The sequence below is a fragment of the Leopardus geoffroyi genome, chromosome A2 (genome assembly GCF_018350155.1).
Source record: "Leopardus geoffroyi isolate Oge1 chromosome A2, O.geoffroyi_Oge1_pat1.0, whole genome shotgun sequence".
NCBI lineage: Eukaryota > Metazoa > Chordata > Mammalia > Carnivora > Felidae > Leopardus > Leopardus geoffroyi.
Window position 1 is genome coordinate 100,269,792 of NC_059331.1, and position 24,239 is coordinate 100,294,030.

The window sequence follows — 24,239 nt, forward strand, 5'->3', positions numbered from 1 at the left end:
AGATAGTAATTAGCTTGATCAATTAATCACATTAACGCCCTCTAAATTTTAAATAAAACATATAGGGATAAGTAGCCAGTCATCAGGGAGGAGAGCAAGGCATAGATGTACAGAGAGAACAAGAGATACCACAAGAAGGATATTGGAAGCAGCAGGAGTTAGTTCCTGAAACTGCCTCAGAAGCTCACGTTTGAAGTCTAAGTATGTGCCAGGCTTTAAACACTTTACCTGCATCATTTTATTTAATTCTTACAACCGTATGAGATATTCTATCATTATCCCTATTTTTCATATGAAAATGCAAAGGTTTAAAGATGTGAAGTGACAAGAACACCATGGAGGTCTGCCATCAAGATTGCAAAACCTGTGCTGTGCCAGCTAAGAACACAGCCAGAAAGAACCTCTGGCTATAGCTCTTAGTATCATTTTCTCCTGGTCCTGAAGAAGTCAAGTTTCTAAGCAAGCAAGCCTTCTCTGAATTAGTCTTGATTCTACCTATTATGGAAATGAGAAGAATACTGGTAAGTGAAGGAAAACAATTCTTAATGAAACTCATATTTGGCTTTCTGGACATCAGAGTGGAAAACTGAATACAAACATTCTGTGTCACTACTCCAATATCCTCAAAAGCACTAATTATTTCCTCCCTCTTTCAAGATTACCATTGTCCAATGAGCAAGATTACTAATAGTCATTAGAAGCAACTTGTGCATATTGAGAGAGTAAATAGTAAGGCAAAGATAGAAGTCTAGGAGCCCCTTTGCTTACTGGTCCTCCAGAAAGATACTGGGACTCCCAGAAAACAAGACTCCTTCAAAAAGAAAAAAATGGACAGGAGATAGTGTATTTCTCTTTGCTCCTTACCTCCCCTCTGTGATCACTTAATTCCTGTGTCACAACAGGAGGTAAACTTGAGGTTGATGGTGAACTCTTTCCCAGAAGCTTCTGGCACTTATATTATTACCTCCTAGTCATCTACTAAAAGTCATGTATTGTTAAACACATAAGAATCTCTTTCTCAATCTCAAAAGGGTGTGTGTGTGTGTGTGTGTGTGTGTGTTCTCCACTCCACTTGGCATATACTCATCACAGAATTTCACAAAACACCCAGTTTATAGTTCAATTTCCCACTCAAGTCGTCAGTGACCCCACCGGAATGACAGGAGGGGTCTTTCTCTTTCTTTATCAATATGACAAGAGGAGCATTTGCTTGTATTGGTATCTTTACTTTGAAGTGAAGTGAAACCCCACCGCTTTTATTTTGTTGGTAAAAATCCTTAAGAACCCTCCTATCTTTGACCCCATATGGAGTCCTATAATCTAGTCTCACTTGGGGCACCAGAACCTTTTAGGCCATCACTGCTGAAATTGGTACTGGAAAGGAAAATAATATCTCTCAGAAAAGGCAGAGAGACTAACAGGAAATTGTGTGAGGAGAATATTAGAAAGAAAAAAGCTGAGAGGGATTTTCATGTTTCATTTTTACTCTCACTTTTAAGGTTAACTCTTTTTTGTTTATAATACTCGTTTGCTTCACTTTGAATCACACATTTTTGTGAATCAGCTTTAGGACTAAAGCATTGTAAAGCATTGAGAAAATAATTGGTTTTCAGAAGAATTTCTTAGAGCTCTTATTTCCTGTATACAGCACACCATCCAAGAGGATTTTGCATCAGTGTCTGGTAAAGATAAAATGATACTGTTAGACTTTACATATGGAAGAGCAATGAGGCTAAAAGCAGTTACTAAAACAAAGTGGGAAGAAAATGGTTCTGGTTTTTAATGTATTGTACAGATATCCTTTACTCCTTACTTCTAAGTAAATTCCATATATATATTTCTTAATTTATGTAATAGTTAAAATAAAGATACATGATCAGAAACCAAGAGGAAATAGAATAAAAATGATTTTTCCAAGAAGAGTGCTATAGTTAATTTCCAATTTGACTTTGAGCTTTTGAGACTCAGAGCAAAATAAGGGAAAGAAAGGTTATAGCATTCTTATTATCAAATTACCAAAAGAGGGGCACCTGGGTGGCTCAGTCGGTTAAGCAGTTAAGCATCCCACTTCAGCGCAGGTCGTGATTTTGCAGTTTGTGGGTTCGAGCCCTGAGTTGAGCTCTGTGCTTACAGCTCAGAACCTGGAGCCTACTTCAGGTTCTGTGTCTCCCTCTGCCCTGTTCTGCTCATGCTCTGTCTCTCTCTCTCTCTCAAAAATAAATAAACATTAAAAAAATTAAATAAAAAAATTACCAAGGGAAACAAATGTTTTTTTCTGGCTATAAATGCTAATAGAAATTGGTCACTCTAATTGTTATGTAAGGGCCATTTGAAAGTCCTTTACTTAACTTTCAATAACTTCATTTGAAATTTTAATGCAGGAATAGAGCTTAAAGAAATAGAGGAAGGAAGAATTAACCTATCTATCTCAAACATGTATGTTTTGTAAATTGAGTTTTAATAGGTGTTAGAGAACATGTATTCAAAGTTTTAACTTCCCAGCAAAGACCTACTGTGGCAAAACACATATTGATCTGAAAACCAATAAGCTTGTAGTTGTGCCCAAACATAGTCATTCCAACCCACATAGAGGTTGCCTTCAGAGATATATATGGGTCAAACATTTCTCTGTCTCTGGATTTAATACAGAACACAGAGACCATCTAGGTATTTCCAGCAGAAAAGGATTTAATACAGGAAACCAGGTGATTACACAATAATTGGAAGGATTAGAAAAGCATAAGTTACAGGTCTTTTGGTTTTAAGGTCAACTATGAACCAGATTTTAGCCAATTACTGCTACTACTAATGCATTTGACACAAACTTGGCTCCCTCCCAGTAATGAAGCTGCTGACTAGACAGGGAAATGGAGAGTCCAGAGTTTGGCTGTCAGCTGCCACTGCTGCAAAAAGATAGCCTTTAATTTCCTTTTACTTTTAAATTTTCTTTCAATTGCATATCATAATACATCCAAAATCCTAGCTGCAAAGGAATCTGAGAAATGCAAATTTTATCCTTCCAGCCCTTCCAAATACAGAGCAAGATATAAATGGATGGCAAAAGTACATTCCCACAAAAACTTTTATTCTGCCATTTATAGGTCTCCAACTGAGGCCTTCAAGTTCTGTGCAATAGAACTTGGAAGGTATTATTTTGTCCATAAAACACTAAATGCTATATACTACCCTTCTTCTGTACCTGAATCAATCCTGACTGCAGTTAAAAGCACTTCCTCATTTTCCTTCTCAATTGGGAATGAGAAAGATGGACCACAGCAGGTAAGGATGGGTCAGGGCAGGTCGGAATGAATCAGGGTTGACCCATGGAAATCCATATGGTTCCTGAACTGACTTTGTATCTCTCTTTTTTTGTTTAACTTTATTTATTTATTTTGAAAGGGAGGAGAGCAAATGTGTGCATGAAAACAAGGGAGGGACAGAGAGAAAGGGAGAGATAATCTGAAGCAGTTTCTGTGCTATTAGCACAGAGTCCAAAATGGGGCTCAGTCTCACGAACCATGAGATCACGACCTGAGCCCAAATGAAGAGTCGGGCACTCAACCAAATGAGCCACAAAGGTGTCCCCTGACTTCAGCCCAGGATGAAGGATCCCTGAACAGACCCAGGTCCAGCCTCTCTTGTCAGTCCTGTTTTGCTGAAAGTGAGTTACCATGCTTTGGGGATGAATCCTAATACAGAAAATCAATTACTTGAACAAATGCATTTATTTATTTATTTATTTATTTATTTATTTATTTATATAATGAATAATATTGGCTAAAAAGGGCAATTTATTTTTAACAGAGTTGATATTAAACTACTGTTTTCTAGAGTAAAGGGCCAACAAGTTCGATGCCTTCTTAAAACCATGAGATAGTATAGATATGTGTCTTATGTTTGTTATGGTAGATGTGAACCATTTCTTCTTATCTGATTCAAGTTATTTAGATTTGTTTAAAGTTATGACCTGTAGGCCTAGCCTTATTTTCCACCATTTGCCGTACATATTTGACCAGTCAGAAAAATCATTCTTGCCTCTTCTAGTTCTAACAGTAGAATTAGGTGAATTAGCATTGAAGATTGTTAGCAATTTAGATAGCTTTGACCCCAATGAATGTCCCTGTCTATAATAGGGTAGTATGTGAATCTATTCTACATAGTCTAAAATCTCAAACATAAACATTCAAAGCTATATCAGAGATACAGCTGACAGCACAAGGACAATCTCAGTGTTGGCAAAAGGTAGCAAGGAAAATTAGATGGCTAGTAAGCAGGTAGTCCTGTTGACAGAAATAACCCTCTGGTGCTTAATAATAGTAATTACACCACAGAGGTGGTAACACTCAAGTTTCTTACTTGATTATTTTCAATCAAATGTAGTGCGTGGGATTTTTGGTTATTATCCTGGTTTTTCCTCATGTGAAATCAGATTCTTCTGCTAACGTTGCTGGTAAAAATCAGATTTACCTTCCAGGTGTTACTATCAGATATGCTGTCTGGAAGTATTTGTCTTTTAGAAAAGCAAGCAATGACCATGTTTTATTAATTTCCTCTTATTTCATAATTTAATATATTTAGGTTTTAGAAAGACTTTCTTATCAAATAAAATAATTGCTAATGTGGAAAAGTTATTTCCCACACTATTAAGTCTTTAGTGTTAAGGTAGCAAATACCTATTCAAAATCATCTCCAAAGTAGGTTGTATTTGTCCTAGGGAGTGTACAAAATCATACTTTAGATGTAATGTTGAGGGAAATCCCTAGAAGTTTGCTTTTGACTTATTTTTATTGTCATGCTGTACTTTTGTCATTTTTTGGTATCCATTTTTTAATATTTTTATAAGCCCAGCAATATATGCATATAACTTATAAATAAATATGCATATAATAATTGAAGTTTGTGCTCCATTTTTTTAACAATGGACGTACAAAATCAATAATTTTAAAGACTACCATTCTACATAAATGTTTGTCTGCTTGCAAAAACTGTACTCATCCATCCTATTCTCAAACATAAATTTATCAAAAGCTCAGCAGACATCTTGTAGTGAACTTTTAATTCTTTAATGGATATAAAAAGATGAATCTTAGAGTCAGAGAATTACAGAACTTTACTTCTGGAAGGAGAAGACAGATAATCTCATCCAACTCCCTCATTTTTCTGATGAGGAAATGAAACCCAGAGGTTAAGTGACAATGTGTCATTCTACTTGCCCAGTGAAGAGGAAGAGGTAGTGTTCTTTCTGTAGCTGTCAGATCCCTGCCCACATTCACTTGTGTCGTAAGTTAAGTGCAGCTGAAGTTGGTGCCCATCATCAGCCATGTATGTGATACAGATTTCTAATCAAATGCTAATGTGTGTGCCTGCTTCAGTGTCAATGGCAGCTGCACAAACACTGATACTATTAGCACAGGGAAGGCCAAGGAATGCATTTAAGGCTAAGAATACAGTTTCACTCTTTAACATTTGTGTTCACTGTCCTTTCCAACTGAAATCTTTGGACCTAGTCTTTCTGGCCCTGGATCTTAAGTTTGTACAAATTTGTATAACAGCTTTTGCTTATTCTTGGAAATGTGCTGAGTTGTTGGATTAAAATAAATAGATTAAATTATAACAATAACTATGTATGGTTAACTTTATATTATGAGACCATTACAATCTCTTTGGCTTCCAACCTTTGTACTCTATTTTGCTTAGTGGCTAAAGAATACTAACTTTATGGAGATAGAACTTTCTGTCTCAAGTTTAGTTATGTATTACCATCCCTGTTGACACACATGATAGTCTATTCTTCATGGCCATGCATGCTGGTTTCACGTTCATACCAGGATAGCATTTTAAGCTCTTTTCTTCTTCCTACCCCTACAAAATCCAGTTCCTCCAAGGCCTCAAGATAAACTAGGCTGACCCTCTCCTGATACTACTGTTCCCAGCTGAGCAGCACTTTCCCAACCATTAGATACAATCGTCAGTCTTCTTACCATTCAAGCTTTCTGCATTCCTTGACTTTTGATCATTTACTTTTGGGCACTGTCTTTTCCTTCATATTCTCTTACAAAGCCCTCAGCTGGTTGTCCTCTTTCCTTTCTCACAAGGTTAGCTTAGTCTCCTTCAAAGACTCCTGTCCTCTTGCCGTTCCATTGTGGGAGCATACCTTAAGCTTCTATTTTAAAGCCACCTTCTTTTCTCTTTTAGTTGAAACTTCTTCTAGTCATAGAACTTCAATAATCACTAGGCTCTATCCCAGACCTGGCTCTTTCATGTTTCCACTGTAAAGCCACAAATTTCTGCTATACATTCTTGACAAGATGCCCCACTGATGTCTTAAGGTCAATATCTTTTACCCCAAAATAAGCCCTTCTTCTTACTCCACTCATATTATTATAGGTAGCACCATTTCATCAGTCTCTGAAGCACAAAACCTATTTTTACAGATTCTTCTCACCACCCACATCCAATTAGTTACAATATCCTGTTAAGTTTTCATTTGAAGTACTCCTTAATACCAATCTTTCCTTTCCATTCTGGATGCTGACACCCCTCCTCAGACTTGCACTGCTCCATTGTGATCAGCAAGGTAGAATCAAATCCCTAAGAGCATTTGCTGCAAGACAGAAAAGGAAAATCCTGACCTGACCCAGGAAAAGGCCTATGTCAGCTACTTAAGGTCAAACATGAGGTGATAAAACATGGTCCATCAAATGAAATAGATGTGAATGGACCATGCCAGCTCACATTAGTACACTTCAACTTGAAAGAGCTTAGAATATCATCATCCTAGAGTAAATTCGTGAGTGGGAAATTCAGCCCAAAGCCAAGGATTTACAAGAAGCAAGCATAGTAGCCAGGCCCAAAACATGACTGGGTGAATCCGTGTGTATGGCACTTGTCATAAAGGAGGACTTATGAAAGTCAGAAGTTCTGTCTAAAGTTGAAAGGACAGGTCCTTTGAAAGGCACACACATGCACCCCCCTCCCTTTTAAATATCCAATTATCATCCCGGAATAGCCTCTTAACTCTTTTCCCTGACTTGATTCTCTCCCCAAGAAACAGGGTTATCTATAAATCCTCTTTCATTCACTCATGATTCCTGATCCCATAAACCCCCACAACTGCTAACTAACTCTTAAAAAAAATGCCTCTTTTCCATATTTGCAAATGACATTTCTGTAAAGGGTTAGTATCCAAAATCTATAAAGAACTCATCAAACTCCACACCCCAAAAACAAATAATCCAGTTAAGAAATAGGTAGAAGACATAAATAGACATTTTTCCAAAGAAGACATCCAGATGGCTAACAGACACATGAAAAGATGCTCCACATCACTCGTCATCAGGGAATACAAATCAAAACTATAAGGAGATATCACCTCACACCTGTCAGAATGGTTAAAATTATCAACACAGGAAACAATTGTTGGCGAGGATATAGAGAAAGGAGAGCCCTCTTACACTGTTGGTAGGAATGCAAACTGGTGCAGCCACTCTGGAGAATAGTACGGAGGTTCCTCAAAAAGTTAAAAATAGGGGCTCCTAATGGCTCAGTCAGTTAAGTAACTGACTCTTGATTTTGGCTCAGGTCATGATCTAAGGGTTCATGAGATTGAACCCCAAGCAGGAACTGGCTTGGGATTCTCTCCCTATCTCTCTGCCCTTCCCCTACTCATGCTCTATCTCTCTCAAAATAAATAAAATAAGCTTTTAAAAAAGTTAAAAATAGAACTACCCTATGATTTGGTAATTGAACTAGTAGGTATTTACTGAAATGGTACAAAAATACTGATTCAGAGGGACATATGCACCCCAATGTTTACAGCAGCACTATTAACAATAGCCAAATTATGGAAAGAACTGAAATGTCCATCTGATGAATGGATAGAGAAAGTGAATATTACTCAACCATCAGAAAGAGTGAAATCTTGCCATTTGCAATGACATGGATGGAGGTAGAGTGTATTACGCTGAGTGAAATAAGTCAGTCAGAGGAAGATAAATACCATATGATTTCACTCATATGTGGAATTTAAAAAACAAGGGATGCCTGGGTGGCTCAGGGGGTTAAGCATCCGACTTCAGCTCAGGTTATGATCTCACAGTTTGTGGGTTCAAGCCCTACGTCAGGCTCTGTGCTAACAGCTCAGAGCCTGGAGCCTGCTTCAGATTCTTTGTCTCCCTCTCTCTCTGTCCCTACCCCACTTGCTCTCTCTCTCTCTCTCTCAAAAATAAATAAACTTTAAAAAATGTTATAAAAAAACAAAACAGATGAACATGGGGAAAAAAGATGCAAACTATAAAATAGGCTCTTGGGGCACGTGGGTGGCTCAGTTGGTTAAGAGTCAGACTTCGGCTCAGGCCATGATTTCGCGGTTTGTGAGTTCAAGCCCTGCGTCAAGCTCTGTGCAGACAGCTTGGAGCCTGGAGCGTGCTTCAGATTCTGTGTCTCCCTCTCTCTCTGCCCCTCCCCTGCTCATGCTCTGTCTCTCAAAAATAAAAACATTAAAAAATTCTTTAAAAAATAAAACATAAAACAGGCTCTTAACTATAGAGAACAAACAGGTTTGTTGGAGGGGAGGTAGGCTGGGGATGGGTTAAATGGGTAATGGGTATGAAGGAATACACTTGTGATGAGCACTGGGTGTTGTATGTAAGTGATGAATCACAAAATTCTACTACTGAACCTAATATTGCACTATATGTTAAGTAACTGAATTTAAACAAAAACTTAAAAAATGCCTCTCTTCCAAAATGCTGTTGATTTCATCCTTCTGCAATTTATTATATCACCTTATAAGCTACTTTCAGCACCTACTACAAAAAATAATCATGAAATATTTAACTACAAATGTGTTAGCGTGTGTTCTGTGTAGCCATATAATTTGATTATGCTAAGCTTTTTAGTTTAAGTTGCTTTGAGCAGGTTTTAATAAAATCAAAATTTAAAGATACTAATTTTAAGAAAGACCAGTAAATGTCAAAGAGCTATAAAGAATCAGCCAGTAAACCAAGCTCAAATATGTGGTATCCTCTTGAAAAATGTGTAACAAAATTACAAAGGCAAGAGTTACCCCACCTGCAGGAAACCTATGGAAAAATTTTATTATGCAAAATGTTTCTAAAGAGTGCCTCTTTAAAAATCTCTCAAGAACAAAGCAGGTGTTATATTTTATTCCCAAGAATTAGTGACTATGACTGGATATATACATAGAATTATTTTACTCAAGAGTAAGTTCTTTGAGGTCAGTGAATGTGTCCTTCATGTCTTTGAATCAGTAAATGCACTCACATGGCCAGTGGGCCATATTAAAGAACTGGCTGTAGCCCTGTTATTATCCATGAATTATTTAGTTTCTCAAAACCTCAGTTTCTTCATCAGTAGAATTGGGATGATAATTCCTATCCTAAAAAGTTGTTGAAAGAATTGAGTAAGATTTTGTATGTGATATATCTGGCCCAGCATCTGGCCCACAGTAAATATGTATTGAGTTCATTCTCTATGTTACTCTCTGTGTATTCATTCTGGTGAGGATACAGCCATGAAATGGACAGCCAGCCATGTGACCTGTACTCACAAAGAACATGCAGTTTTTTGGATTTCTGCTCTGATGGGCAAAGAATAAGGTGTTGCAGAAATATTCAGGAAGTGCTTGATGACCTGGAGGCTCTCTGGGCAGACTTCAGACACTGGAAGGAGGAATATGATGTGTGTGTGTGTGTGTATGTGATATGTAACCTACTTTAATTATATTTGTGAAATTGAGACTGTTCACCAAGAAGTTTTAATTCTTCTGTGGATGGTAAACGCTTTATAGCAATTTAAACATTCAAAGGTAATGTAAGCTAGTTATCTCTTTCCCAAAATATTTTTCTTTTTTAAAAATTTTTTTTTCAACGTTTTTTTTTCAACGTTTTTTTTTTATTATTATTATTTTTTTATTATTTTTTTGGGACAGAGAGAGACAGAGCATGAACGGGGGAGGGGCAGAGAGAGAGGGAGACACAGAATCGGAAACAGGCTCCAAGCTCTGAGCCATCAGCCCAGAGCCCGACGCGGGGCTCGAACTCACGGACCGCGAGATCGTGACCTGGCTGAAGTCGGACGCTTAACCGACTGCGCCACCCAGGCGCCCCAGCCAAAATATTTTTCTAATCTATCTCCTCCTGCCCTGTTCAGGGACCCTCCTACTTGAAACAAGTTAACTTGATAAACCTAGATAAGCAAACAGCAGCACCTAACTACATTAAAGAACATGTGTTGTCTCAGAAACAAATTAACATTTATTATTAATTTTCACTGAAATATACTTACCACCAACCCCTTTACCTTTATGAGGAAAAGCATACTGCTCTCCCACACCACCATGGTCCATCAAATCTCCAAAAACATTCAAAGTGATAATAGCTGTTGCTGTTTTCAGCTTAGGAACTTGGTCCTACGGTAGAGATTTTTTTATTATTTTATCATTATTTGGTATACTAACCAATAAAGTTTATTTCTGGTCTGGATTTATCACAAAGAATCCTAAAGTGTCTGAATGGATTTATCACAAAGAATCCTAAAATGTCTGAATGAAAGGCAAGTCAGGTTAACTAGTCAGATTGCTGGGGTCTGCTCCTGGCTGCAGCCCCCAGTTTCCAATTGCACCACTGGCTGGAGCACACCCAGGAAAATACAAAAGAAGGACCACCAGCCACCAGCTTCTCCTTGGGGGTTTATCAGAACCCACTCTCCACCCAAGGAGACTTTCCTGCCAGATCTTTGTTCTCCTGCCCCTCGCAGTGACCTTGAGGCCTCACAAAAATAGAATGTTATTTTTTTCTCCTACACGCCATCAGTTTCTCTTAAACTAACAAACAAGAGCCCTTCATTTCAAATATGTGCAAGTGGAAGATCTGAGAAGTTAGAAAACTGCCTCCAGGTTACACGACTATTGTCAGTAGAGCACCCAGGATTAAAATCTGGGGCTCCTGAACCCCAATCTATGTGGCCCTGTCATGTCACTCTGCCTTCCACCCAATGTGGGTCTTCAAGGAGCAGCCTTGGTCCACCCTGGAAGAGTCAGGCTTGGGTAGTGCATCCATGGGGGAACTCCTTTGTAGTAGATCTTGAGAGATTTGTGTGTTTTTTTCTAAATCTCAAGAAAAATCTGTTGAGAAATTAGGAATATCCTAATTCTTCTACAAGAATTAAAATGTGGCCATCACTGTAGAGGTGTTCTGATTTAAAAAACTTCACTGACATTAGGTGGAAAGCAGAAGCAGGGAATGTTAATGCACAGAGTGGAAGGTTAAAGTCCATCTCTGCTGAACAGGAACACAGAGGGAAGAAGAGGTCAAGATCTAATCCATCAGTCTGGCTTGTATGCCATATTAAAGTCAACATTCATGATGCTGCCTGATGCTAAGAATGAGTCGTTTTTGTGAATAAAATGAATACATTTAGTACATTAGTACATTAGTACAAATGTACATTAGTACATTAGTACAAATGTACATTAGTACATTAGTACAAATGTACATTAGTACATTTATACACACAGAATAAACAAATCTTATGAGTGGTATCCCAAGAAATAACAAGTTTTGGAAGCAATATAAGTTTTTAAATTGGCAATTTTGAGATACGATTCTGTGTAGTATTAAGAGCTCTAGGGGCACCTGGGTGGCTCAGTCAGTTAGCCTCAGGTCATGGTCTCAAGATTCATGGGGTCAGGCCCCACTTCAGACTCCATACTGACAGTACAGAAACTGCTTAGGATTCTCTCTTTCTCTCTGCCCCTGCCCCACTCGCATGCATTCTCTCTTTCTCTCTCTCTCTCTCTCTCTCTCTCAAAATAAATAAGTAAACTTAAACAAAGAGAGAGTTCTAAATGTTACATCATCTGAATACTACCCAATAATGTTGGCAGGTATTTTATAGCATTTGAATATTTGCTGTAGGCAAAAAAAGTTCATAGTAAATACTATCAAACTTACTATTTTTTACCCATTAAGTGTTTAGATGTCTATAATAATGAGTAAAGAATATGAAGAATGTTTGGAAGTACTTTAAAGACAAAGACAACATATGATTTCAGGAATTCTTGAGAATTCCTGGGAATTTTGATCTCTTATTCCTGAATCCCAAAGATTATGATCTGATGAGAATTTAGAAATACTAGGCTTAGGCCATAGATGAGACATGGTCCCAACCAGCATGGATTAGTGTTCTAATATAGATATCTCACAAAGAGGAAAAAGTAAGACTTTTTTGTAATACACTAACTATAGCCCTACTTTTATGAAATTTTGTATATAATATTTTGAAGAAAAAAATCAGAGTCCACTAAAGATAAAATGCTCTGCATAAAGAGAGCTGGCTAAGTATCATGAACTCTTAACCATTCCATGAATGTTCTCTAACTGTTCATTGCTATAGCTACCTCTTTTGACACAAGTTTTTGTGGAGGTTCTATTTTTTTTTAAGTTTATTTATTTATTTTGAGAGAAAGTGCGGGTAGGGGAGGGGCAGAGAGAAAGGGCAGAGAGAATCCCAAGAAGGTTCTGCACTGTCAGCACAGAGCCCAACAGGGTTTTTGAACCCATGAACCATGAGATCTGAACTCACAAACCGTGAGATCATGACCTGAGCCGAAACCGAGAGTCAGATGCTTAACCAACAGAGCCACCCAGGCAACCCTGGAGGTTCTGTTTTCAAAATGCTGTAGATAGAATATCAGCTCTTCCTCTAGGCTGAAGAAAACTTTTTTTGGTAATTTCCTTCAAGACTTCAGATGGTGCTCAAACAGAGCGAGACTTCCCCAAGCTGTATTGCTAACACACATAATGTGAATGATGGGAAAATATAACTTTTTAAAGAAATTTTTTAGTGTTTATGTATTTTGAGAGAGAGAGAAAGACAGAGCACGAGTGAGAGAGAGGCAGAAGAGAGGGAGACACAGAATCCCAAGCAGGCTCCAGGCTCTGAGCTGTCAGCACAGAGCCCGATGTAGGGCTCGAATTCATAGACTGTGAAATCATGACCTGAGCTGAAGTCGAATTGCTTAACTGACTGAACCACCCAGGAGCCCCAAAATTTAAGTTTTTTTAAAAGCTAAAACATGCATATATACTTAATAATTCTATCCCTATTGAAATAACAGTCAAAATTTGAATAATTCTATTGGACTGAAAGGTCATCCAAGTCTAAGAAACAAAGAACTGAGATAGAAGAGAATATATATTACTTTAAACAAATTCATATTAATAACAAAAAAATGAGATGAAATGGAAATATTTCATTTGGATGAAAAAGTAACACAAAAACCTATTCATGATAACCTGACTGAAAACAAGAGAAAGAAAGAAAGAAAGAAAGAAAGAAAGAAAGAAAGAAAGAAAGAAAGAAAGAAAACAAGAAAGAAAGAAAGAAAGAAAGAAAGAAAGAAAGAAAGAAAACAAGAAAGAAAGAAAGAAAACAAGAAAGAAAGAAAGAAAGAAAAAGAAAGAAAAGAGGAATGGGAAAAGGAGGAGAAGGAGAAGGTGGGGAGGAAGAGAATGAGTAGGAAAGAGAATCCATTCCTATTTCAAGACCGGATAGAGAAAACTTTTGCCCTGGAGTCGTGTTTCTTCTTATGTGCTGGAAGAGTCCATCTCTCTGCCTGGGTTACAAGAATACCCAGGTACATATTTCTTATCCAGAGCTGCAAAGAAAATCCTTCCCAAACATATTGAATATCACCACTACTCATTTCTTCAAAATCCAACAAACTGTGGAACTGTACAAATATTCCCTTAGCATATAAACATTTACCTTTTATAGAAATATCTTCACATGATGTCACATAGTACCAAAAGGAGGATACAGAAGTGAAAATTAAGCCCTTTTGTTAGAAAAGGGACTTGAGCATATTGCTTTTTGGATTTCATATCTAGATCTTCAGTTTGATCAGCACTTTTCTGGCTTTCAATTTACATACCCTGAAAGGAAGAACAAATCAGAAGTCTTCAGAAAAAAAAATTCAACATTAAAAACAATATGATGACTTCTCCTTTGTTTTTCATGAAAGTTCTCTAATGAGTAATATAAGAGTAATAGGCAAAAAAATAATAAATAAAACATTAATGTCTTAGGACTATCTTTACTACATAGGGAAGTTAATGTCTTTAATATATATTGAGTTTTTATAAACCAATAAGAATAAGCAATAACTCCAATTTTAAAGGTGGGGCAAAAAAGTATACAGGCAATTCATGAAGGAAGAAACCCGGATGCACAACAAATACAAAGAAATGTTCAACACAATAAGTCAATAAAAGCTGTAACAATGTATAATTTTTTTAAATATCATATTAGCAAAAGTTTTAAAGATTGATAACATATTGGTAAAAGTATGGAAAAAACAGGCACTCAAAATCTTTCTGAGCAAAAATTAGCCAAATGCACCAAAATCTTTAAAAATCACATTCCTTTTTTTTTTTTTTGCCAGAATTTTTCATTTAAAAATTTTCCTAAAGAAAAAATTGGACAAGAAGACAGAGAAGTATCTACAGCATGTTCCTTGCATCTTTGTTATAATAATAAAACTTTAGAAACAGCCTAAGTAACAATAATGAACTGGTTAAATAATCATACAACAGAATGGCTGGAATAAAAGTGTACAAATAGTACATTAAGTACTGATAGTACATTAAGGATATTATTATTATGATTCCATTTCTGTGAATAAAAATGTATGGAGTGTATATATAAATTCAACAAAAATCTCTAGAAATAAGTTTATACACCAAGAAATATCTGTTGATAAATGAGCCAATAAATACATTAACAGTGGTTATCTCCAGATATCAATATTATAGGTGTGTGTTTTGCTGATTTACATTTTTTTCAAATGTTTATTTTTGAGAGAGAGAGAGCGATTGGGGGAGAGGCAGAGAGTGCAGAGGGTACAGAGTATTCAAAGCAGGCTCTGTGCTGATAGCAGAGAACCCAATTATGGGGCTCAAACTCACAAGCTGTGAGCTCACGACCTGAGCTGATGTCGGGCATTTAACTGACTGAGCCACCTAGGTGCCTCTGCTGATTTACATTTTAAAATTTTTGTACAAATTATGTGGATTTTTTTTTAATTTTAAGGGAATTCTTTAAACTACAAAGTACTGAGAGGAACTAGATTAATTCAGAACTCTGTTTTTCTTCTACTATATTTAAAAGAATGCAGAGAGATAAATGTGCCTTAATTGTTAAGAAAACTGATGATTGATCTAATAAATAGATGAAAGAGCTTATTCACATAAAAATACCTATCTTTGAAGCTAAGGTCAGTCGAAATCTAGATTCTGAATATATGCAGTTTACATAAGTAAAACCTGCCTGAAGGCAGCTTTGGGCAACACACCCAATTTTAAGAAACATCATGTTGTACTAAAGACAACAGTCTGCCTTTTTGATCCCATTCTTCTTTTTATTCAGCTTACACTGACTTTCTCAGCCATGTCTGAACCTCTCTCTCTTCACCTACATGGCAAAATGCCAGTCATATATTCTACTCGAAAGGAAGATATTGCTGATTATGGAGTACAGCTTTTTTGAAAGCAATATAAATTCCCCCACATTTACCCTCAGATTGTATGAAAACGGGAAAAACTATATGAAACCAAAAATCCAGAGCATGTGTTTCTAACAGATCCTTTTTAACAAATATCATCATTATCTAAAATCTGGACAACTAAAACATTTCTACCCTATGGTTAGAGGGGAGTGAGTTCTACCCTTATGAATGTGTAGACCTGTATAAAGCACCAAAGATACAGAAATGAACAAGAAACAACCCCTCAACTCAAGGAAGTCACAGTGCTTTGGGATGATTAAAGGTACCAATGCTAGCCTGAATTTTAACAGAGCCCCTCAGCAACAACCATTTCTGCCTGGGAGCACAGGAAAGGTAGGGATGATCTTTGACATGGAATTTAGAAAGTGAATATACATTCCCCAAATGAAAAAGACTAGAAGGGCATTTCACGAAGAAAGAACAGCAGGCACCAAGGCAAGAAAGCAAAAAAAGTGCCGGCAATAGCAGATGTGGCAAAGTTGTAATTCAGCAGAAGAATTTGAAAATGATTGTAGGAAGTGCCTTTGGCCTGAATGATAAATTAACAGTTACATAGATGTTCAGTTTATATGTGACTGAGTTTCACACACCTAAAGACCTCCATATTGAAGTGATTGATTGGTGTCTCAGACTAGTTCTTTGTTCAGCTATAGTGGTAATTGCCTTTATTCGAAAACAGAATCTTTTTTTCCTTGCCAAGAAAGGAGTGATTTCACTTTGCCTCTCTTCTCTTTTGGTTCTTTCCATTTATGTTTTACAGACACATGACACACCCTTTAAGCCAGCGTTTCAGTGAAAAACCTAGCCAATCCAGTTATAACATCATCATTGGTGATGTTAACATAGAGACAGTTGCCTTCTTGTTGCTCAATAGGGTGAGACTGAAAACGGCTTGGGCATGTGCATGGAGCCAACGTGTCTGGCTTCAGCCACCTCCTTCTCCTACATTGCCAAAGAAGCAGAAGCAAAGGAACCATCTCCTTATTGTTCTCTTGCATAAATGGGCCAGCTGCCCATGGGGGGTGGGTGGTGTCTAGGCATTTACGTGACCTGCTATGGAAGGGTGGGGTTACTGTCTCAAAATCCCTGCTCTTAAAAACTAAGGAAAGGAGGCGCTTCCAACTAAGTAAAGGAACAGAGAATAAAAAAATTGACCTGCAAGCCTGCTTGCTGCTATTAATAGGAAAGAATGCTAGAACACCACTGCTAACAAGGACAGCTGAAAGAAAATGCAGTCTAGGCTGCCATAGGAAACGTGAAGATTGCCAGCTCTTCACTACGCTGTCCAGCATCAAAAGGCCACCACATTTTTCTTTGGACAAGATACACACAAGCAAGCTCTTTTGAATCTGGCATCACCGATGTTGAAACGCAGTTTTGCAGAGCAGTTTATGATGACATTTATGAGCTATGCCTCACAGTGACCTCTCAAGGTGAGTGAAGGCAGTCCAACAGATGGGAAAACCAAAGCGTCAGGAGCCCCAGTGCAGGTCTCAGCAAGTTGAAGCCCAGCAAAGGGAGTGATGAACCAATAGACTGTTTAAACCAACAAATTTAACCCCCAATGGGGGTGTGTTTGTTCTCGAATGGGAGAGGAAAAGTATATTTAGTGAGAGAAGTTAGATAAAGATAAACACTGGGGGGAGGGGGAATATAGGAAGTCGATCGAAATCAAACCCATCTTTAATTCGCAGCCAACTCAAAGCATGAAAACGTAGACTCAAGAAATAGTACAAATGTTCCTATATAGGACAGTTTCCTACTCCACTAATAAAGAAGGTGCTTCCAGCAAAACTGAGAGGCAGAAAGTAATTTCAAAGGTATCAGACACACAGATTACATTCAATTCCAGCCAGAAAAACCAGCAAAAGTTCAAGCTCAGACCACATCATCAAACAGCCAGAAGTAGACTTGGTGGCTGCAGGGATAACCTATACATTGTCCAGATAGGTTCAAATGATGACATCTTTGTCAATGTCCTGACATCATGACGACTTCTGTATAACCCTTTAGCTCAGAGAGCCTAGACCCTCAGTGTACTCCCTTTAAAGTATCATGTCACATTACTACCATATAAGATTCTGGGTAAAGATCTATTTTTCTGTCAAAAAACTTTTAAATTAAATTCCTCCAGCATGATAACTGTTTTTAAACAAATTTATTTTAGAGGTGGCAAAATCTGTGAGACAAAAGTTAAGATGTGTCATTGCACTTTTTTTTATGAGCACATTTTTTCCTCTTTAAAATCTCGATTCAATCCTATTTGCCATCAGTGAGGTATAAAAAGACTGCATAGCACAGGAGAGACCATTGACAACCTTGTCAAAAAGGAGGTCATATCTCACCATGCTAACTGCTGTCAGGAATAAATTTCAGGTACTGGGATTCTGCTTTTCAGATCTTAGCTTATGTTGTTGCTATTGTGTATGTAGCCTACTGAAAGCCATATTCTTTTCCTTCTTCTTCCTCCCCCTCCTCCTCCTCCTCCTCCTCCTCCTTCTCCTCCTCCTATTCTTCTTCTTCTTCTTCTTCTTCTTCTTCTTCTTCTTCTTCTTCTTCTTCTTCTTCTTTTTAGTTGTATTAAGTTTTGCATCTGTATTGGAAGCATGGTCTCAGGCCAACCTGAATTTGGATCCCACCTCCCAGGTTACGAGCTGGAAACCTTGAGTTTTCTCCATTTTTCTGTTTGATCTCTCAGAGTTTTCCTATCTTTTTCTGTTAAAAATGACATCAGGTTATTTTGAAGGCAAACTGAAGGGCTATGTTAAAGCAAATAGTGAATGGTGAGTGACACTGTGATCCATCCAGCTGCCGAAAAAGAAACTGGAGCACCACCTTTGATGTGTTGCTCTCCCTGCCAACCTGTCAGTCCCTTCCTCTCCACTCCAACTTCCACTGCTTCCTCTCAGGCCATCAGGCTCACATCTCTCATGTAACCCACTACACTCGCTATGCTGCCACCATACTGTGCTTTCTCAACCACAATGTATGTGATCCTGTCTTTGGCTGCTTTGACTCTTCCTCTGCTGCACTCGGAGTAAAGTCAAGGCAACTCTTTACTTGGCTCCAATACACCTCCCTTTCCCATCTCACCTCTCACTCTATCCCTTCCTCTACCCCTTCCTATCCCTCTCACAACTCTCTCTGCTCCAACCATACTGGAATAGTTACAGTAGTTAATATTCAAATTAGAATTATCTAAGATTTAATTTAAGTTCCACATCTGCGAAAGCTTTGCTGACTCATCTTCTCACCACACCCAGTCTGAATTGAAAGCACCTTCCAAAGTCTCCCAAAGCACCTCATGCCCCCTTAATCATAGCACATTTTTTCTCTGGTTAGTGATCACCTGTGGGCTCCTTAAAAATAAGGATTGTCCTTTTTTTCTTTGTAATCCTGACATTTAACACAGTGCTTGGCACGTGGGATGAGCTTCTTGATTGTGAATGAATAAATGAATTCATATACCTAGCACAGTGTTAAAATGCATTCAGTGAGGGCTAGCATGGTTTGTTTTCCTTCTTTCTCAGATAAGGTCCAGAATCAAGGGATTTCTGGAATGGTGATTGTTCTGTAAGAACTTCTGTAAAGTTTTATCCTCCCTCTATACATCCCAGGACATAACTGCCTACTTTCTATCCCTCCTTCCCATCTCTTTTAACAGACACACACACACACACACACACACACAAACCCCACATCCCACATCCCACAGAGGCATCTCTAGCATTTCAGGGAGATCCTTTAAACTAACCTGCCCTTCCATGGAACTTCTAGACATTAGACCCTTGGATTCCCCAAGAGTCATTCAGGGAGCTTGTTAAAATGTAGATATCTCTTTCCCACCACACCCCTAGCAAGTCTGGGGTATAACCCAATGATTATAATTTTCAAAAGCTCTCCTTAGAGTAGTTCAGAAGATCTGCCTAGATTGGAAACTGCTGCCGAGAGGTCAAACTTATCGTTTCAAAGTCTAAAAGGAAACATAACTCTGTCTGCATCTTTCCCCCTACTCGGCAGTAAGCCAGGCATGCTGCTGCTGCCAGAGAGGAAACAAAAAAGAAGTGTGTATTTTTATTCATGTGCTTATTTATACTTTGTGTTGTACTTATTTACACTCCCAACACAATTTAGGGAGCCCTGGAACATTGTTGTATTCTATCAACAAATGGGAAATCATGGAACCTCACAGAGTCCATATGCATCAGATAGCCAGTCCTTCTAAATGTAAAGAATTTGCTTCCTGTGACTTCAAAAAGGGTCCTTCTGCAATATCATGTCTCCCTTTCCTGACACTCTTCACAAAGTTGTACAACTTTGGGACCATGATGCTTCTGAGGGAACTCAGCAATTTCTTGTGCTGTCAGTTTGCATTTCTGTGACATCACTTACACAAAAAAAATACTAGTCGGGAAAAAGTATCAGGGCAAGAAGAGGGAAAAGTATTGGAACTAATAGAAACTAGAGGTTTTTATAATGCCCATTACACTTGGTGCGGAGTTCTCCTTTTTGACATTATAGCATTACAAAGTAAATAAATGGGTATTTATTTTTTAAAACCTAAACCAACTTGGAGCTTCTCCCATTTGTGGTCTAGAAATCATCTCAGATTTGTTGCATGAGTACTCAAGAAGAAGTTAAATTTCCATAATTTTTCTATTTCTTATTTTATTTCCATGCTACTTCCCTTTAAGTATTCTTCCTCAAGGGAGTGAAGGAAAAGTGCAGTTGTACTTCAGTATTATGACTTTGGGAAATCTCAAACAATTTCGCCTATTGCCTCAGTGCGTCCTTTTTCATTTTCTCCTGGGGGAACAAAAATGCCAAAGTCTAGAAAGAGAGTTGCTTTCTGAAATATTGTCAAGCAGTCTAGGAAAGGAAAAGTTGAGTTTCAGAGAAATAGGTCTTTTAGTTCTATTTTCTTCCTTTTGGTGCCACCAACTTCATTTTGCATGTGTGATTTCCACATTCAGTAGGAAGGTCTCACCACCACACCACTCTGAACTCAGAGCTGATGACACTGATATGGAAATCTGCCGGGACTAGTATGATTCTGTGTCCTGTCTCTGACCCCTTTCCCAAATTCCCAAGTAATTTTGGACTGCTTTTATTGTAGAGTGATCGGGAACATTAGGCATACTCATCAGTGCGGGATCTCATTTCTTCCACTGCTACATAAGAATAGAGAAGCAGGGGCTGGCTACAGCCCTACAGGGGCTGATATAGAGCCTAGAAAGACCTTCCTTAGCTTAGAAACCCTCTATTTTAAGTGGTTCCAACATTTTAAATTTCTTCCCGTTCTGATAGTGACCACTAGCAATAAGCCTGACCAAATGGGAATTTCCTCAAAGCACATCCTTTGTGCTATATCCTTTGGTATAGCAAAGTCTCAGCAACAAAAAATAATATACCAGTTTTGGGGTCTTCTGTGACCCTACTTGGGTGGCCAAGGTATAGTCCCTTCTAAATCCCTTCACTTCTGACAATCCATCTGCCCTCCTCTAGGAGTCCCAGGGGAAAATCACGGTGCACTTGCACAAATCCCCTGTATTCCTCCTTAAGACCCAGCTACCAGAAGACATGCATGACGCTCTTGGAGCAACTTCTCTGCTACTGTCCTATGAGGCCATTTTTCCTTGATATGCCAGTAATTTCCAAACTGAAGTGGGTGTGTAAGGAAATATCCTCCCCCCACAGCCATCACACCCTGCTATTAGGCTGCAAAACAGTGCTGCCTTATACTTAGCTTTTTATTAGCCCCACTATTTTTCCAGCCTCATCTCCTGAGGACTCTGGCCCTGGTCCAAAGAAGGAGGGCTCAGAGGTAATGAGGGTGCCAACTTCCTTTGATGCCCTTGTTTTAGAAATTTCTCCCCAGAATGAGTTACGTCCTCATTTAGTACACAGTAGGAAGGCCTTGAGGGTCATCTTTAACCCCCAATGATTTAACGCCAAAAGGCAGAGGATCAGCTATGTGGCTCTGTCCACCCATTTCTGCTCCCCACGAGGCTATTTTAGATCTCTAGGAATACCTCTCATGGGAAGTCATGTCTGAATTTATAATAGGCATATAGCTTACGTCCTTATCCTGAGATTTCTTTCATTCCACTTCTTACCTCACCATGTTACAACAAAAATAACTCTTCATTCGTTCATTCTTCCATTTGATAAGTGTTCATTGAGTGCCTCATATATTTCAGACACTATTCCAAGTGCTTGGGTGATGTCAATGAGCAAAAAAGGTAAAAAAAAAATCTTTGCCCTCATGGAGTTTCATCCCAGTGAAACAATAAACAAAACAAAATGCAAAAGTAAGTTACATAGTAGGTTAGAATATGTGCTGTAGAGTATATAGAACTGGATAAGAGAGATCAGGAGCAAAGGAAGTGAGTAGGGAACTGGGTGAAATTTAGATAGAATAATCAGGGAACGGCTCACCGAGAGGGTGACATTTGAGCAAGACTAGAGCCAGGTGAGTGAGTTAGCATTTTGGTATCTGGGATAAGAGCTTTCCAGGCAAAAAGAATAGCTGGTAGAAATACTTAAGGAGGCATGTTCTAGAAATGGCAATGAGAAGAATATGGATGGAGCAGAGTGAGAGACGGAATGAGAACCAGATTACTTTGCCAGGCCTAGGACATTTGTTGTTTGCAAAATACCTTCTCCTACATTTAATATTCTCAACCTTGTAAAGTAAGTTCCATAGTCAAAATAATAGAGACAGATAATTCAAAACTCTTTTTTAGCCAACACTGTCAAATCTGTGTCAGTAAAATATTTGTATCAGAACAGTGATGTATAAATAATGCTGATAAGTAGGATGGAATATTCATCTGTTTTCCCTTTCTACCCCTCCTTCAGGGCCCTGAATAATCCCCCTGCAGAATGTCCACCCATATTGGTGATGTTTCACTACAATTATGGAGAATTGGCTTCAATTCTGAGGCCACACAGAGATGAAATTTCATGAGGGAAAGTTTGTTCATTTAAAAAATCAAGTTTTACATGTGTAGCATTTTAGTATGCTACAGAAAAATAATGCCTCCAGGGAAACAGGAGGCCCAAACTAGGAGGAGCCATTAACAGCACTTGACAACTTGGAGAAACCAAGGAGCTGCAGAGCCAGAGCCCACAGCCAGTCCTTCAGCGGGTCCTGTCAGCATTTGTCTCAGTATATCCCCACTCTGCTTTGCCCCACCCCGACACTACCACTCCAGCCTCCAGCTCTTACCTTGGCTACAGCAGCTCCTAACTAGTATCTCACCATGCTGTCTTCACTCCTTTCTGGAGAGGAGGGAGAAAACATAGGCCACTAGAAAACATAGGGATGATCTTGGGTGGCCCTTGAAAGCCACATGAGGAGTTTGGATTTTTTTTTTCAAGTGAGAGGGGAAACCACTATAGTGTTGTGATCTGGGAAATAACATGATCTGTTTAAGTTTAGAAAGAAATAAAAGCTCTTGGTTACTGTATTAGGAGCTGAAGCAGGGAGACCAGCCAGGAGGCTGCCGTAGCAGAAGAAATGAACAAAGACCTTGAGGCTCTCTGGCTCTTCCTTGGAAACTCCAAGCTTCTTCCGACCTCATGACCTTTGCTTTTCCCATATCCTTAGTCTTGAACACTGTTTTCCCAGATCATCAAATACCTCACTCTCTCCATTAATTCCTGTCTTCATTTAAATGTCACCTCCACAGCGGCTTTCCCTGACCACTCTATCAAAGACAACCCCCATCTCTGCCAGGCATCCTCTGCCTTCTCACTTTTTCCTCCTATTATTTATTATTATAACCTGACATTTCATATAGCATATATGTTTCTTGTTTAGTCTGTCTCTTCCAGAGAAGTTTATATTCCACGGAAGCAGAGACCTTGTCAGTCTTTTTTGCTGCTATCCTTCTAGCACCTGGAGCTGTGCCTGGCACAGAGTAAACCTAATAGGGACCGAATAAATAATTTTTGCATGCATGCATGGGTGGATAGATGGATGGATAAATATGTTTATCTGTTTATAGCTCAGTGTAAAACAAATTAAATGGGACCAAGTCATACTTCTTAAAAAACACTTATATTTCCAGAAAAAAGGAGATAATGTGTAAAAAGCACCAAGATTCCTGATACATAATAACCATTCATTTTTACTGAGGGCTCACTCTATTCTAGGCAGTACCATGAGTTTTACTTAATTTGTCTGAATCCTTCAGCAGCCCTAAGAGGTAGATATTATTATTATTCTGATTTTACAGATGAGGAAACTTAAACTTGGATACCTACCCACTATGCACTCTTGGGAACACTTGTAAATTCATTTCCTTCACTTTTGAGAAGCCCTTGAAAAGGTGGCTTTAGCCTTGAAAAAGAAAAGTTGCTGATAGGCTTGTTTAAAAGCCGAGAAGTTGTTATAGTTTTAAAGCCTAAATTGGACCCGATGTCAGCTGATCCGATGACCTTCCCTTTTTTTATCTCATGTAATCCGGTAATCTCCCAGTGATGAGCAAAGCTGTACACTCCATTAATACTGGGTGCAGTTAGACGACGCTGCTTCCAGCCTCAGGTGCCCAGCAGGAAGCCATAAATTGACAATACAGACCTGAATGGGGCAGCATGGTCACAGGCCGGTCACCTTTCCTATCCATCCCGGCTCATGGAGCTT

General features: G+C 38.5%; 1 long non-coding RNA gene across 2 annotated transcripts in view; it reads left to right on the plus strand.

The window, feature by feature from the left end:
• The window catches only part of LOC123606461, a 283,317-nt gene that overhangs the window by 192,368 nt on the left and 66,710 nt on the right, over window positions 1-24,239 (plus strand). The window lies entirely within an intron of this gene.